Raw genomic sequence first — 6,443 nt, 5'->3', positions numbered from 1 at the left:
TAGTCTTTTTCTTTAACTAAGGGACAAGAAGAATACCCCCTTAGAGGTTACTAGTAGGCGCTTTACTTTTAGTCTATACTTTAGTGTACTATAGTTAACTATACCTATATACACTAGAGAGTACCTTTATTATTAGCTTATTCTTATTTCTTAGCCTTATTTCTCTTAGCTTAGACTATTAAGTTAAATATATAGCTATATATTAATCTATATATCTTTTACTATTTTAGAATACTAGTTATTATTTAGTAGTATAAAAGTTAAAAGACCTTTTTTATATAAGGTTATAATCTCTTTTATACTATAGCGCTTAGCTTTATTATATAATCCTACTACTTAACTATTATTAAGTATTATACTTAGTTAACTAATTTTAAAATATAAGGCTATCTTAGTATTTAGATTACTAGGGCCTAGTGTTATCTTAGGAGTCTATACTTTTTCTTTTTCTTTTATAGTAATACCTTAGTTATATTACTTAATATCTTAAGTAACTACTTTAGTATTACTTAATAAAGGATTATTATTCTATATTATAGTAACTATTATTTTAAATACTATTATTCTTACTTTTATTAACCTAAGTATATTTATTATAATATCTTACTTATAGTCTTTATCTTTAATAACTTTAACTATACTTTTTACTTTTAACTTTACTATTATATTACTTTTAGTATCTTTACTTTAGAAGAACTTTATTTTATTAAAGTATATATTATATATAATAATTACCTTATATAGTAAAGGTACTTAAATCCTATAAAGGTTATATATATTTTATATATATTTTACTAAGTATTTAATATACCTTTATAGTTTAACTTTAAATTATTTTTTTTAAATACCTTTCTTATAGTTACTTATTAATAAATAAGCCTAGTATTTATATATATATATTTATCTTTAGTATAAACAAAGGTTATACTATAATACTACTATATACACTAGTGCTTATTAGCAAAAGTACTATCTAAACTAAGCCTCTTTTTTTTTTAATAAGTAAAGTCTAGTTATAATACTAAAGAGGGCTTATATTATATATATAAATAGCTATAAGTGCTACCTTTAGCTATAGTTTTAAGGTAGTCTAGAAGACAAGAGTATTAAGAAAGGGCAGGGCATCTAGGCCACCTAACAAAGGAAAAGAGGAATAGTAAAACATAGGAAAACTACCTACACTACAACAACGTCTAATAATAATAATATATATATTAATTAATAGGTTTTGTAATTCTTAGACCTAATCTATAAAGATACTAAAATAAAAGTATAAATTAATAGAATAATTACAAAAAGAGTAAATTTTACTAAATAAATAAAAGTATAGTAATAACTAGTAGTGTATTTCTGTATAGAGTATTAAAGCTAACGATTATAACTATATATAAATAATTATGTCCCCTCTAATCCCTTCTTAGGTCTATAAATCCCTTTTTTAATAGGTAGGTAGCCTTCTTATTAATCTATCCCTTAAGTTAACTACTATATAATTCTTATAACTATACTACCTAACCCTATTATGGTATCTTTACTATATAAGTAATAATCTTTTACTTTACTTTTTCTTTACTACTTATAGGCTCTTTGATATTTAGTAAAAGAAGCTTTATATTTATCCTAAGCTTTACTATTTACCTTTTATACTTTATATCTCCTTTAATACTAATAACTAATATATTTTTATTTTATTAGATTTTATAGATATTAACCTCTTACTACTAAGTAACTTAAGTAATAAATCTATAGATAACTAGAAATATATTATTATAGGTTTTTTTAGAAAGTATAACTTTAAAAAGCTAAGTAGTATACTTATCTCTAAAGTATATAAGCTACTTTAAGTAGTTAAATTTAGTTAAAAGGTTAAAGAGATCCTAAGAGATATAATAATATAAATAAATTAAGTAGTCTTTAAAGGCTTACTTAGAAATTACCTTACTTACGTAGGTAATAGTATAATACTTATATTTAATATAAGATAGTCCTTTAATTTTTACTCTTTAAGCGTTAACCTAGAGTATTATAAGCGCTTTAGGCCTTAGATACTTACTCTAAAGGTACTAAAGGTAGATATTATTACTATAGTCTACTAGTATATTTATTAATAAGTAAAATATAGTTATAAACACTTATATATTTACTAGTAAAGTAAAGCTATAAAGAATAAGGCTATATAATAGCCTAAGGTAAAAAAAGAGAGGTTTATATTTAAAGAAGATAAGGCTATCTTTATATACTAGCTTTTTTATAGTTATATTCTTTTTAGGTATTTTAAAGTAAAAAGTATAGTTTTATCCCTAATACTATACTTTTACCTTCTTAATTAAACCTTCTAAGGTAATATTAATATAAAATCTAGGAATAAAGGCTATATTTTTTAGCCTAAGATTCTTTATACTTAGCCCTTTTATACTATCTAAGAGGTTTATTATATAGGATATTATTAACTAATACTACTTTTTAGAATAATATTACTTATTAATTTAACCTTTGCTCTTAAATATAAATACTTATAGTAGAATTTACTAAATAAAGTAATATTTAAAGAATATAAATTATAGTACTATAGATAAAAAAAATAAGCTACTTTTAACTATATAAATTACCCCTTAAATATACTACTTAATAATAGTTATAAGCCTAGCTCTAACTTAATTTATAAATAATAATAACTTTTACTATTATAAAGTAGTATATACTTAGAAATACTTTTCTTAAAACTAATACTTTTTTTAACTTTATTTATACTTATAATACCTTTAGAAGTAATAGTAAGTCTACTAACTAATATTACCTTTATAGCCTTTTAACTATATATAAAGATTAGTTCTTTAGTATATAAAGCTTTACTTCTTTACTACCTAATATAAAGTCTAGTAATTTATTAATCTAGATAGTAAAAGAAGCTCCTAAGCACTAAGAGTACTTACGCTAGCTAAATATATTATAAAGTAAAAACTAAACACTAAAGGTAATATAAAGCTAACTTTATAAGCTAAAATAACCTCTTAGTTAGCTAGTAATAAAGTATAAGGCTAAAAGCCTATTTAGCTAGTACTACTAACTATTAATAATAAAGTAATAAAGTAAAATAAATTATTACTATAAGTAATTTATTTTTACTAAGCTAAGATATATAAATAGTAAAAGGTAAATAACCTATTATTAAGCTAGGTTAATACTATAGTTATAAAGGAGATTATAAAAGTATATAGCTATAATTACTAAATAATAATATTAACTTTACCTTTTATATAACTATTTTAAAGATTAAATAATAATATACTTCTTTTTATAATATAGTAAGTAATATAGCCTATAATAATTATAATAAGACTTTTATATATACCTTATTAATAAATAACCTATTTACTTAGCTTAGAGAATAGTATATAGCCTTAATAAAAGCTAAAGTATATAGTATCCTTAAGATCTAAGGCACTTCCTAATTAAGACCTTCTTATATACTATTAAGTAGTAAATTACTTTCTCTAGGTAAGTAGTAAGCTAAATAACCTTATAAAGACTAAATAATATAGAGATAGTAAATAACCTTAAGAGAATATAGTAAGTTACTAAGTAATTTACTATAAATAATACTTATAAAATCTATAAAGTAATAAAGTATATATAACCTTTATAAAAAAAGTAAACTATAAAAAAAAGTAGTACTTTAAATACCTTTATAAAAGCCTAACTACTTATAGAAACTATTAACTATAAGTATATTAAGTATATACTCTTTAGTAAGTTAAGGATTATTTAGGCTAACCTAAGTAAGTAAGTAGTAAAGGCTATTATTATAAAGCTTTTAAAGCTAAAGTAGTTAAACCTTAAGGTAAAGTATAAAAGAAGTAAAAAAAGGGATTTAACCTCTTTTACTTATAAGGTACCTTTATTATAGTTACTATTAACCTTTACTTATTTAGTAAGACCTTAGCTATACTTTCTTTAACTTTAGTGTATTCTTAACTTTACTTATTAGCCTATATACTTTAGTAAAAGTACTATTCTTAATAACTATAGAGGCCTTTATATTATAAATAATAAGTTACTTCTTAAGCCTAGCTTTTATAAAATAAATATAGATAATTATTATATTAAATTAGGTATAATATTTTACTTTATAGAGAGATATAGTATATATATTATAAAGAACCTCTTAATAGTATAAAAAGGCTAAGTATAGAGGATCTTAGGCTAAAAAACATAGCCTTTATTCTAGATTTTATATTAATATTACCTTAAAGGTCTAATTAAAAAGTAAAGTATAGTATTAAGGATATAACTATACTTTTTACTTTAGAACACCTAAAAAGAATATAACTATAAAGAAGCTAGTATATAAAGTAACCTTTTTTCTTAAATATAAACCTTCTTTTTTTACTTAGGCTATTATATAGCCTTATTTTTATAGCTTACTTTACTAGTAAATATATAAGTATTTATAACTTATTTTACTTATTAATAAAACACTAGTAGACTATAGTAATAATACTACCTTTAGTACCTTTAAGTAAGTATCTAGGGCCTAAAGTACTTATAATACTCTAGGTTAACGCTTAAGAGGTAAAAATTAAAGGACTATTTATATTAAATATAAGTATTATACTATTACCTATATAAGTAAGGTAATTTTAAAGTAAGCCTCTAAAGACTACTTAATTTATCTATATTATTATATCTCTTAGGATCTCTTTAACTTCTTAACTAGATTTAACTACTTAAAGTAGCTTATATACTTAAGAGATAAGTATACTACTTAGCTTTTTAAAGTTATACTTCTTAAAAAGACCTATAATAATATATTTCTAGTTATCTATAGATTTATTACTTAGGTTACCTAGTAGTAAAAGGTTAATATCTATAAGATCTACTAAAATAAAGATATATTAGTTATTAGTATTAAAGAGATATAAAGTATAAAAGGTAGATAGTAAAGCTTAAGATAAATATAAACTTTTTTACTAAATATAAAAAAGCCTATAGGTAGTAAAGAAAAGTAAAGTAAAAATTATTACTTATATAGTAAAGATACTTTTTCCTCTAGACTACCTTATAAACTATAGCTAAAGGTAGTACTTATAGTAATCTATATATATAATATAAGCCTTCTTTAGTTTATAACTAGACCTTACTTATTAAGAAAAAAGAGGCTTAGTTTAAATAGTACTTTTACTAGTAAGCACTAGTATATATAGTAGTATTATAGTATAACCTTTTTTTACTAAAGATAAATATATATATATAAATATTAAGCTTATTTATTAATATGTAACTATAAGAAAAGTATTTAGAAAAAATAATTTAAAGTTAAACTATAAAGGTATATTAGATACCTAGTAAAATATATATAAAATATATATAACCTTTATAAGATTTAAGTACCTTTACTATATAAGGTAATTATTATATATAATATATAGTTTAATAAAATAAAGTTCTTCTAAAGTAAAGACAAAAAAGTAATATAATATAAAGTAAAAGTAAAAAGTATAGTTAAAATTATTAAAGATAAAGACTATATATAAAATATAATAATAAATATACTTAGGTTAATAAAAGTAATAATAATAGTATTTAAAATAATAGTTACTATAATATAGAATAATAATCCTTTATTAAGTAATACTAAAGTAATTACTTAAGATATTAAGTAATATAACTAAGGTATTACTATAAAGAAAACAAAGAGGTATAGACTTTAAGATAACACTAGGCCTTAGTAATTTAAATACTAAAATAGCTTATCCTCTAAAATTAGTTAACTAGGTATAATATTAATAATAGTTAAGTAGTAAGATTATATAATAAGCTAAGTACTATAGTATAAAAGGATTATAACTTTATATAAAAGAGGCTTTTAACCTTTATACTACTAAATAATAACTAGTATTCTAAAATAGTAAAAATATATAGATTAATATATAGCTATATAATTAACCTAATAGTCTAAGCTAAAGAAGTAAGGCTAAGAAATAAAAATAAGCTAATAATAAAGGTACCTTCTAGTATATATAGGTATAGTTAACTATAGTACACTAAAGTATAGACTAGGAGTAAGGCGCCTACTAGTAGCCTCTAAGGGGTATTCTTCTTGTCCTTTAGTTAAAAGAAAAGACTAAGCCTTAAAAGCTTCTTTATAACCTTCTTAAATAATTAACAAGAAGTAAAAGCTAAAGTAAGTAATAGGCACTATACACTATATACTATAGTAAATATAGTAATATATAAGCTAATAACTTATTATATACTATAAATATTAAATAAAAGTAATATTATTATAATAATCTTATAAGACTACTATAGACACTAAAGAAGTTAATTAAGATACCTTTAGACCTTTATTAACTATTATAATAAGTAATAAATTATAAAATTATAGAACTAAGGTGTCTTAAAGTATTTAAAGTAATTAATAAGTAAGACTTACTACTAAG

This window comes from Colletotrichum navitas (genome assembly GCF_030913465.1).
Source record: "Colletotrichum navitas strain CBS 125086 chromosome Unknown LY79scaffold_110, whole genome shotgun sequence".
Taxonomy (NCBI): Eukaryota; Fungi; Ascomycota; class Sordariomycetes; order Glomerellales; family Glomerellaceae; genus Colletotrichum; species Colletotrichum navitas.
This window is presented reverse-complemented; position numbering follows the sequence as displayed.